Genomic DNA, 12,137 nt, shown 5'->3' with positions numbered 1-12,137 from the left:
TTCCCTCTCTCGCTGTGTCTCTCTCTGTCAAATAAATAAAATCTTTAAAAAAAAAAAAAAAAGAGCAGATGACAAAAATGAGCCCCAGAGGGGTGCCTGGCTGGCTCAGTTGGTAGAGCATGCAACTCTTGATCTCAGGGTCCTGAGTTCAAACCCCATATTAGGTGTGGAGCCTACTTCAAAAAAATAAAAAAAAAAGAATCCCCAAAATAAGAAAAATGGCTGGCTAATGAGTAAGCATTTTTACTACAGAAATTTCTACTGATGGGGGTGAGGGATGAGATTGGCCATGTCGGAGAACCAAACATGTGATGCTTTGTGCTCAACTGTTTCATATTTGAAGAAGAAATGTTGCATTGCATTGGTTTTAGGGACTGTGAAAGCCTCATTGGAAGCACAACACTGCCTTATGGCATCCTCCCCCCCCCCCCCCCCCCGCCGGCCGGGGCTTTCTTTTTAAAAAATGGATTGGCAAAATTTTAATAGTCAAGGTAACAAATGCTTGCTAGCATTCCTTCACCCCAGGCAAGCACAAACCACCTGACACTTCCTGATATCTACCACTGTAAAAACCCTTTGTTCCTCCAGCTGGCTTTAGAGAGAAGGGATACACAGCAGCATTTTCATGTTTGTTACTCTACGGAAGGGGTAAACCCAAGCAACAGCTGTAGAACCTCCTAACAAGCCCATATCCTGTCTCTAAGCACATTTTGGAGGAAATACACCAAGGAATAAGATTATCATTATTACCAGGGGAAAAAGCAAAAATGCTACAGTGATCACAACTTACTGAAAGAAAACAAAGAAACAACAGTTTGCCACTGTAAAACTGAATAACTTCCTTTTCCATGAGGCAGCCCCCACAAACTACATGAATTAAAGATACATGAAGTGGGTGCCTATAATTCCCAAAAGTTCCCAAGAACTGGTCAAACATCATTGTCTCTATTAATCATTATCAAGAAAAAATTCAAATAGCCCAGAACATCTACTGTTGCCTAAGGACATGATTAGGCAATAATGAATGAATAACTTTAGGAAAAAAGAAGGTAGACAAGGTGGGGAGGGCAAATATTCAACAACTTATAGGCAAAGAAAGGCAGGGGACCATGTATTCCAGGGTTCTGTGAGATATCTCAGCCCCCCCACTTTTTTTTAAGATTTTATTTTTATTTATTTGAGAGAGAGAGAGCACGTGTACACACACACACACACACACACGAGCAAGAGAGAGGGGCAGAGAGGGAGGAAGGGAGAGAATCCCAAGCAGACTCTGCACTGAGCACAGAGCTCCATGCGGGGCTCAGTACCACAACCCTGAGATCATGACAAGATGCTCAACCAACTGAGCCACCCAGGCGCCCCTCAACCCTTTTTCTAAACCAAACCCTACACAAAAGGCCAATACATAAAGCAAATACAGTGAGTGGAGCAACCACAGTTAAAGTGGTGGCAGGGGGCACAGGACTGGCTCAGCAGGTAGAGCATGTGACTCTTGATTCTCAGGGTCTTGAGTTCAAGACCCATGGTGGGTGTAAAGCTTACTTAATTTAAAAAAATAAATAGAAAATAAAGCCAGGCCAGGTACTCAGGAGCTCAGCTCCTCCAGCATCCTTAGGAACTCTGAGCTCAGCCTAGTTTGCGGGCTGCGGTCTAGGGAAGCTAGGTCATTTGCTTTCAAACAGATGGCTTCCATTTCCTGCTGCATGTGCTAAGTGACAGTGGTTCTAGGGCAGTCTCTTAGCCTAGTGCTTCCAAGCAACAGAAAGAAACTGGTCCTGGATTAGCCACTGTTCGTGGACCTGCCCAGGGCTTCCTGGCTGCTGCATTAGGGCTCCCTATACTCTTTCACACCTTGTTTCCAATAGTCCAGAAGCTTCTTGAAAATGTCCTGACCTTCCAAAAAACCTGTGGTTTCTGTGTCCTCAATTCACCCCATCCCCAACACTCTTACTTAGCTCTAAGTCTGTATCCACTACACTTGATTCTAAGGTCCCTGAGGGCAGACCTAGAACCTTAACCACACCAGTAAGGGAGGGTGCGTTACCTGCCCTGTTCCTGAAAGATTAGACCACAACTTCTGTGGGAACACACTGTCCTTTGCATGAGCACTCATGCATGTCCCATGAGGGTGTTTGGTGAAAGGCTGTTTGTTTACAAAGGAATTCTATGGTTTGTCTCTAATCTTCCACTCAAATACTTCCTCATCTGAAGACAGAAATTCAGAGACATGTACTTCTGAAGATGGGTAGGGAAGGGTATTTGCCAGAACAGAATATAATCATTAACCTTTTTTTGGTTGCAAATCCCTTTTGAGAATCAGATGACAGCTGTAGACTCTCTCTCCAGGATAATTACATATAAAAAATGTTGCCAGTGACATTCCAGAGCATCCACAGGCCCCTAAAGTTTACCCACAGACCCAGAATTCAGGTTAAGAATCCTCATTCCAGCAAAGTCTCTTTACAAGAGACATTCTCATTGGAGTATGTTTTCAGTGAGACCCTGAGTACTGATTAAAGAGGGCTTCCCCCTTTCTTTGGTTGCCTTCTTTTCTCTTAATATTCTTTCACCTAACCCCAATGGGTTCAGTTCAAGTTCTTCAGTCTTTTCTGTTTCTCGGCACTTCACTTCGCTGACCTCCCAAAATACTGTGTCGGAACGACAATCATAAACCTTACAAAGAAATTTTACTGTTTCGAGTTTCCCCAAGGTGACAGCCAACTCCATGTGAACAAGGACTGTGCTGGGTTTGTTGTTGTTTTGCACACCCCCTCAGTGCCAATACTCCGCACACCACAGAGGCAATACATACTGCCTAATACGCAGATATCACTGCTTTTTTGCCCTTCTACTTTTAGGCATTTGCACTTGAACGTTAACTTTAAAACTGGACAATATGCCCTAGAAAAGCCAAATGCAAAGGCAAGAAAGAATAACCTACAGCAGCTAGTCACTCCACTTTTCTCCTTCTGGGTCCTCTAGTATGATTTTGCAAACACAGAGAGCAAGACAAATATGACACTGAAGACACACACTTGGAAATTTCGCTGTAGCTGTCAAAAAAAAAAAAAAGTGTGTGGTATAGGAATGGAGTGTTTTACAAGTTATTTTCTAGGGGGTACCTGGATGGCTCAGTCAGCGGAGCATGCAATCCTTGATCTCGGGGTTGTAAGGTTTTTCTCCCCCTAAAGATTTTATTTGTCAGAGAGAGAAAGAGCGAGCGAGCGAGAGAGCGAGCGTGCACAGCAGAAGCAGCAGCAGGCAGGGCAGGCAGAGGGAGAAGCAGGCTCTCTGCTGTGCAAGGAGCCTGACACGCTGGACTTGATCCCAGGACCCCAGATCATAACCTGAGGTGAAGGCAGATGCTTAACCAACTGAGGTACCCAGGCATCCCTCAGGGTTGTAAGTTTGAGCCCCACGTTGGGTGTAGAGATTACTTAAAAATTTTAAAAATCTGGGGCGCCTGGATGGCTCAGGCATTAAATGTCTGCCTTCGGCTCAGGTCATGATCCCAGGGTCCTGGGATCGAGCCCCACATCGGGCGCCCTGCTCGGCAAGAAGCCTGCTTCTCCCTCTCCCACTCCCCCTCCTTGTGTTCTTGCTCTCGCTCTCTGTCAAATAAATAAATCTTAAAAAAAAATTTTTTTTTAATCTAAAAAAATTAAAGTTATTTCCTAATTAGTGGGATACCTGCTATTACTAAACAAAGAGAAAGCCTGACTCTGCCCTTGCCTTCCGAAGAAAACCAAGGTAGTAAAGGTCAACACTTCACTACATCTGAGTTTTTTATTTTTTTAAAGATTTTATTTATTTATTTGACACAGAGAGACACAGCAAGAGAGGGAACACAAGCAGGGGGAATGGGAGAGGGAGAAGCAGGCTTCCCGCTGAGCGGGGAGCCCGATGCGGGGCTCGATCCCAGGACCCTGGGATCATGACCTGAGCTGAAGGCAGACGCTTAACGACTGAGCCACCCAGGCGCGCCGACTACATCTGCGTCCTAACACTACCTAGACTCCTTTCCCAACCCACACACAGTTTTGCTCACCAATTCTTTCCCTTCACCTGCGTGCCCTCCTCCAGACTGCCCTGGAAATAATTCCTCATGACAACAGTTCCTCTGCAGCAGTGTGTAATGGTCTTGCCAGAGAGAAGAGCAGATCCAGTAACTAAGGAAGAGGATGGCTACACTTGGACACGTGACATGCCATAGCATCACCAACAAGCATTTATAATGCTCATGGGCTCTATGACTACAAAGAGGCCTAAGACCCTGTTTTGGACTTTAAGCACCTTTCAGTCAAGACAGAGAAATAAAAAAGACCTTTAGTGCCTTGTATAAATATTAATTGTACAGTACAGGCAACAGTCTAAAGATTGAGCCTTATGTTCCACATTTTCCAAGACAGTTCTGATTCAAATCAAATATCCCGTCCCATCAATTCCTTTAGTACACTTGTATGCTCGGACTATGGGGTCCCAGTGTTTGGCATAGAAAATATGACCATCATAGCAACTGATAAAGAAGGCCAATCAACTAGGTTAGCTAAAAGCATGACGGCAGATTGTTTAAATCACTCTAGTGCCTTCCCACAGCCCTCAGATAATTGTGGTGTTGAACACAAAACAGTGAAACTTGAGTCTTCTGAGACTAAGAGAGCTCATCAGGAGAAAGGCAGGAAGCTGGGAGTATTTAGAAAAAGTCAGACAGGCAGGGTGCAAGACACCTGTTCTGTTATGCCATTATTCTCCAAAGCCCTTTTAAAGTTACTGAGAACTATGGCAATAATTAGGCCTATGATACTCCTGGGAAAGAAACAAATCTATTCATGTGACAAAAATTAATTTTTTCCCCCTAAGCAGAGAGAAAAGACTATCTGCTTGCTCGGCCTCTGGTGTACAAGCTGACAGCAGTCACTGCCATGCAACAATTACCCCTTTCTTTCCTCTTCTGCTGTCCACTCCCCCATTACCCTAGTCACTGACTTCTCTACCCTCTTGTCCGTCCACTCCCACTTTGGTCCAGCTTGTGCTTCAGACAGGGGGCCCTAAACAAGAATCACACGGGAAACCTTAAAAACACAGATTCCCTGGCCCAATCCCAAACTTACCCAAATAGAAAGGTTTGAAAACCCCTGTCTTAGATCTATAAACACCATTCAAGGCACTAAAGGTCTTTTAAGGTGCTAACCTTAACCTCATTAAGTATTTTTTTAAAGATTTTATTTATTTGATAAAGAGAGATACAGCAAGAGAGGGAAAACAAGCAGGGGGAGTGGGAGAGGAAGAAGCAGGCTTCCCACCGAGCAGGGAGCCTGATGTGGGGCTCGATCCCAGGACCCCAGGATCGTGACCTGAGCTGAAGGCAGACGCTTAACGACTGAGCCACCCAGGCACCCCAACCTTATTAAGTATTAACCCCATTCTTCAAATACAGAAACTAGCTCAAAGGGCTTAAATGTTTTTCTCATGGTCAAAAATATACCATCACAACTTCCTTTTTTGGGAGAAACCAACCATTTATATTTCACTCTATTATAAATGAGTATGTATTTAGATACACAGACAAGTAAAACAAAACTGTCTAATGTTGAATAGCTGTGAATGAAAAAAAATGGTTACAAATTGACTAATCAGCTTAATCTTGTACTTAACGATTCACTTTTTTTTTTTTAAGATTTTATTTATTTATTTGAGAGAGAGACTGAGAGAGAGAGAGCATGAGAGTGGGGAGGGTCGGGAGGGTCAGAGGGAGAAGCAGACTCCCTGCCGAGCAGGGAGCCCGAGCAGGGAGCCCGATGCGGGACTCGATCCAGGGACTCCAGGATCATGACCTGAGCCAAAGGCAGTCGCTTAACCAACTGAGCCACCCAGGCGCCCAACTTTTTTTTTTTTTAAGTGAACTCTATGCCCAACATGGGCCAGAACTCATGACCCCCCAATCAAGAGTTACATGCTCTACCAACTGAGCCAGTCAGGCACCCCAACAATTCAATCACTTTGAAGTACAAACAAAAAGTCTATCTGCAGACTTTCACTGAGCGAGATATTCAAGCACACATCTGAAGAAAGAAAATTCCTCAACATCCCATCACTGAACAGCAAGAATACACGCACTGACGTAATTCCTATTCCATAAATAGACTAGTCAGCGCTTGGATTACTATTACAGTATTTGCTTAAAGAAATCTATCACACAGAGAAATGCATGTTTGCTAAAAGCCTTTGAAAATTACATCAAAGCAATAGAAAAAACCTGTTCACATAAGAGCCTTAGGAATTTAATTGCTGTTTTGAAATGCCTAGTTAAGAGTTCAGAATATTGCCTTGTGAGGTCTGAATATAAATGTGTTGATATGACGACCCAGAAAGAGTTCCTGGCTCCATTTCAGTCCCCCATGATTACAAGTTCTTTGATGGGCTGTTTGTTAATGGATTCCTTTTACAATAGCTATACACCTTTACCTTATCCGTAGTGAGCTCCAAAAACCAGTGTTATTTCTTAAATGGAAAGACAATGGTCATTCAGAAATGCAAGATTTCTTGCAATCTATATAAATGTAACTGCATATTCATAATTATATGTAATGTTGCTAAACCAGACCATCAGTTATGGGCTGCTGTATTTCAGAACTGTGTGTCAAATTTATTAGAAATTTAAAAATGAAATTTCTGAGGGCCGCAGCTGCCTTCATTAGTTGGCTTTAAAATGTGTAATACAGGGGTGCCTGGGTGGCTCAGTCGTTGAGCGGCTGCCTTTGGCTCAGGTCATGATCCCAGGGTCCTGGGATCGAGCCCCACATCGGGCTCCCTGCTCAGCGGGAAGCCTGCTTCTCCCTCTCCCACTCCCCCTGCTTGTGTTCCTCTCTCGCTGTGTCTCTGTCAAATAAATAAAATCTTTAAAAAATAATAATAAAATAAAACAAAATGTGTAATACAATGGGAGATAATATATTATGGTAAATAAACGGAGTCAATGTAGAGAAGTAAACCATACAGTGAACAATATTACAGAACACCTGAATGGTCACCAGAGTAAAATATCTTCCAGTATTTAAAAAAAAAGAAAAGAGGGCGCCTGGGTGGCTCAGTCGTTAAGCGTTTACCTTCGGCTCTGGTCATGATCCCAGGGTCTTGGGATCAGAGCCACGCATCCGGCTCCCTGCTCAGCGGGAAGCCTGCTTCTCCCTCTCCCACTCCCCTTGTTTATGTTCCTTCTCTCGCTTGGTTTCTGTCAAATAAATAAATAAAATCTTTTTAAAAAATTAAAATATTGGGACACCTGTGTGGCTCAGTCTGTGAAGCAGCTGCCTTCGGCCCAAGTCATGTTCCCAGGGTCCTGGGATCGAGTCCCACATTGGGCTTCTTGCTCAGCGGGGAGCCTGCTTCTCCCTCTCTGTCCCTCTGCTTGTGCTCTGTCAAATAAAATCTTTAAAAAATAAATAAATAAAATAAAAAATTTTAAAAATTAAAATATTAAAAAAATTAATTTTTTTAAACATTTTCTTTTTTTAAGATTTTATTTATTTATTTGAGAGAGAATGAGATAGAGAGCATGAAAGGGGGGAGGGTCAGAGGGAGAAGCAGACTCCCTGCTGAGCAGGGAGCCCAATGCGGGACTCGATCCCAGGACCCTGGGATCATGACCCGAGCCGAAGGCAGTCGCTTAACCAACTGAGCCACCCAGGCGCCCAAAATATTAAAAAATTTTAAAAAAGACCTCGTTACAAGCAGTTACAGTAACTGTTCCGATTAAAGATTCCCCCTCCTACTTTTCTCTGTCCCTCCCTCTCCCTCCCTCCCTCCCAAGAATTAATCATAAATGGCACGGCTTCTCAGTACTGCAAAAATATCCTGAGAAATCATTCAAGTTACAACAAAAGAGCTTTCATCTATGTTTTTGCAAACTTAACAGATATAATAAATTTAGTTAAAAAGCACATAACCCTTACTGCGTTTTACACAAAAGATGTAATCCAGAGCTCTTCTCTCACTGATTACTGTAAGAACAAAAGATTGCATTAAATGTCTATTTACAACTTTTCAGTTAACTGTGGCCAAGAACATAGCAGGAGCTAACTTACAGTTCAAATTTTTCATCTTTTTTTTTTTCCACCAAGGAGTTAACAAACTGAATTAACTTTACAATAAATACACATTTCCAGTTGTTTTTTTGTTTTGTTTTTTTATTTGAGAGAGCAGAGGGGGTTGCAGAGGGAGAAGCAGACCTCTGCTGAGCAGGGAGCAGGGCATGAGGCTCAATCCCAGGACCCTGGGATCATGACCTTAACTGAAGGCAGACACTTAACCGAATGAGCCACCCAGGTGACCCAACAATTCCAATTTTCAAAAGTATCTTTCTCCTGAAGGAGTGATACTCTACTTTTTGATATAATACTGATGCATGATGCAGTTCAACTGTCCTACGAAGAGAGTCAGGTATTAAAAGAAAACCAAAAAAAAAAGAAAAAATCAAGGTAGCTCAAAGGCCCCAGCTGCCCAATTTTTTTTTTTTTATTTTTTATTTTTTTTATTTTTTTAAAGATTTTATTTATTTATTTGAGAGAGAGAATGAGAGACAGAGGGCATGAGAGGGAAGAGGGCAGAGGGAGAAGCAGACCCCCCGCCGAGCAGGGAGCCCGATGCGGGACCCGATCCCGGGACTCCAGGATCATGACCTGAGCCGAAGGCAGTCGCCCAACCAACTGAGCCACCCAGGCGCCCCCCAGCTGTCCAATTTTGCATTTCAACAAACTCAGTAAGGCGTGAGCTAAGGGCAATGAATACTTTCTGTAACTCATCTTTTCATTTGGCATTGTCATTTCTAGAGTAGCTCATACACCTAACTCTGGTGACTCACAGCATCTCACCTTATTGGCCCAAGCAGAAGAAAAAAGCAAATCAAACCAGACAATAAGAGAACCCGAAGATTTTCCTCCTCGCATCCCCAGTTAGATGGGGTTACTCAGTGAGCGTTTGCAAGGCCCCTTTAATTCCCACACTCTCACAAGTGTTTTGGCTTAGGTGCTGTATTTAAAAGTGTTTCCAATTCCACCAAGTAAATCTGCAAATACCCAAGTGAGCTGTGAGCTTCTGGTAAGCTTGTGATGTTTCTTGAAAAAAGAAAAGAAAAACCTATAGAATAAAGCACATATTACTAAAGTGTATTCCTTAACCCACTCCTTGCAAAAAGAAAAACTAAAATTTTTAAATATGGGAGTTAAAATTTTAATCAGAATACACCGGCTAATGTCATATCAGAAATTCAAATACACAAAACCAATAAGCTCCTGTTCCTTCTACTTGGAAGACAGTTTCCCGGGAAAGGGAAAAGAGAGCTTAAACGACATAACCCGTTTCCAATCTCTAAGACACTGTTTAGGAAAGATCATCGGATCGGTAGGCAGACGACTAGAATCAAAACCATCTGTGGCGACTTCTCCGTTGTGGGATGCAGGTGAAGTCACTGAACCCGCGTCTCATCATTAATTCCATTTTATAAGTGGAAAAACCTATCAACTCACAGGCTTTTGGAAGGGGCTGACAGTGAACTGCAGAGCATTATACGGTGTCCCCCCCCCCCCCATCACAGGCCGCCTTGTCTGGTTCATAGAGCCATGAACATGAACTGCTACAGGCCACAACAAGCGGTTCATCAAGAATCCACATAAATCGCATGACACAGGCAGGCCTTGAGCATAGAAAGACTGTGCAAGGCGCTCCTGGCGACCCCGGGCAATTAATACACCTACAGCAGTGCGCCGACGAGGTGACTGGTAAACTCCCCGCCCGGACTAACCGGCCGCCCCGGGCGTCGGTCCCTCCCGACCGGTCTGCGCCCCGGCGGCCGCGGGTCACTCATGAAGTCATGACAGTGACTCAAAGCGCCCTTCCGACTGAGGTGAGTCAGGAGGAAGCGCAGAGCCCGCAGGAGCCGCCACGCGGGGCACAGACCTCGGGCGCCCGGAGACAGGCGGGGGTCCCGGTGGGCTCACGGCCGTCGGAGGCTGCAACCCCCTCCGGGAACGCCAAGACGGCACCAGGCGCCCCCGGGGTCACCTCGCCCTGCACACTCGTGACGCCGCGAGGGGCTGGGCCCAATGGGGCCCAACGCGGACCGGCCGCTCGGGCCTGGCCGGCCCGCCGAAGCGGCGCGTAGGAAGCGGGGACCCTCAACTCGGCCCCATCCGCGCTCACCCCGTTTCCGGCCGCCCCCCGCCCCGGCCCGCCGGGTCACCCTCAGGCCGGCGCCGGGGCCGCAGAGTGCCGCCGCCTGTCCGGCCCAGGTCTCGAAGGCCCGAGCCGGCCGGACTCGCCGAGGAGCCCAGAGGAGGGCCGCGGAGGGCGCGGGCCACTCACCGGCCTCTGATCCACTCGGCCGTCCGTCCGTCGCCGAGTGCGCGCCTCAGTCAGCGACTCCTTGAAGTGCCGCGGCCGCCGCAGCGGAGCGGGCGGTGCAAGGGCGGCCCGACGCGCGCACGCCGCGGGGGCGGAGCCTGCGGCGGACACGCCCCTGCGGCGGACACGCGGCGCCTCCCGCGGGGCACCTGGCGGTAGGGGAGTCTGGGCGCTCCCGAGAGAGAGGGTTAACAAGAGCAGGTGTTAATGAGGGTGCCTCGGGGCTACGCGCTCTCCGTGCCCCGTGTCACAGCCTGTCCGGTTTCCTCTTGCGCTGGGCTCCACCTGCCCTTTTTGTTCCAGCCGCACTGGCTTCCCGTCATTTCTTTACCCTTGGAGCTGGCTGCAGATTAAATGACCCGTATTGCCCGGTGTTGACAAAGGTGTGCGGAACGTGCCGTGTTCGTGGGAGTTACAGGGGAAGCGAGGACAATTTGGCGAGATCTGTTAGAATTAAGAATGGGCCTTCACTTTGCTCAATTCCACTTCTCGGTAGCTTTCGTAGAACAACGCGTGCGAGAACCCAAAGAGGCATAAGCAAGGAAGGTCATTGCAACACCTAAGGGGATGCGTACGTCATTTGGGTGAAAATCTTGAAACAACCTAAACGTCCATTAAAGGAGGATGGGGTGGGGGTTGACAGGGGCACATCTATTCAACGGAGTTGTGCTTCCGTTAAAAAAGGAAAGGCAGGGGCGCCTGGGTGGCTCAGCCGGTGAAGCCTCTGCCTTCAGCTCAGGTCATGATCCCAGGGTCCTGGGAAAGAGCCCCCGCATTGGGCTCCTTGCTCAACAGGGATCCTGCTTTTCCCTCTCCCTCTGCCTGTCGCGCTGCCTACTTGTGCTCTCTGTCAAATAAATACGTAAAATCTTTAAAAAATAAAGAAGGAAGGGCAGACGCCACCTTAGGGAGGATGGTTAAGCAGAAGGGAAAAGCAAGATGTAGGAAAATACAAAAATACATTTGACTGTGTAAGTTTAACCTAAAAAGTATTGAACTCTATTGTGTATGTGAAGTGTTTAAGAGTGAAGGGCACTGATGTCTGCAATTTACTTGAAACATATCAAAAAATAAGATAGTTGATGGATAATAGGTGTCTGATAAATATAGCAAAATGTTAACTGTGGAATCCAGGTGGTAAGTATATGTATGGGTGTTCACTATATAGTTATTTCAAATTTTCTATATGTCAAATAAAATTTGGGGGAAAATACATTCAGTATGATCCCTTTTATTTTTTAACTACAAAATGTTCTTTCCACATGTTCACGTTTAGATATCTAAATGCATGCAAAGGCCAAGAAAATTTACACACTAGAATGTCAGAGGGAGGTCGAGGCTCACTTGCTTGTGCTTTATCTGTACTATTTAAATGTTTTTACGAGATGCATAAATGCATTATACGTTACTTGGCTGTCAAAACCAAATTTGAAAAAGAATGAATTTTTAAAAAGTAATAATTGGAAATCACACTGTACTGCCCCTGCCCCAAATACATACACATAAAATTGAATTAAATCCAGTGACACTGATTGAAGAGGGGTTGCTTTGAGGGTTTAGATGAGATAATGTGGGGGGGAGGGCGCCTGGCTTGATTTCCTGAGTTTGAGCCCCACATTGGGCGTAGAGATTACATAAATAAAATTCAAATGAGATAATGTGGAGCTTATCTGACACATCAAAGGAGCTCAGAGAAGGGTGTCTCCCCCCCCCCCCCCCCCCCCCCCCCCCCCCCC

At 45.7% G+C, this 12,137-nt stretch overlaps 1 protein-coding gene across 2 annotated transcripts in view; it reads right to left on the bottom strand.

Moving 5' to 3' along the window:
- The window catches only part of HMOX2 (heme oxygenase 2), a 30,629-nt gene extending 20,177 nt beyond the window's left edge, over nucleotides 1–10,452 (bottom strand). For both annotated transcript variants that reach the window (XM_044915596.1, XM_021698280.2), the window contains exon 1: nucleotides 10,363–10,452. The gene's annotated coding sequence lies outside the window, so the exon portion shown is untranslated. The remainder of the gene's footprint in view (nucleotides 1–10,362) is intronic.
- Between the last annotated feature and the right edge of the window lie 1,685 nt (nucleotides 10,453–12,137).

This window comes from Neomonachus schauinslandi, chromosome 5, assembly GCF_002201575.2.
Source record: "Neomonachus schauinslandi chromosome 5, ASM220157v2, whole genome shotgun sequence".
NCBI classification, from domain to species: Eukaryota; Metazoa; Chordata; class Mammalia; order Carnivora; family Phocidae; genus Neomonachus; species Neomonachus schauinslandi.
Note: the sequence above shows the minus strand (reverse complement) of the source record. Positions and strands in the feature narration are given on the sequence as shown.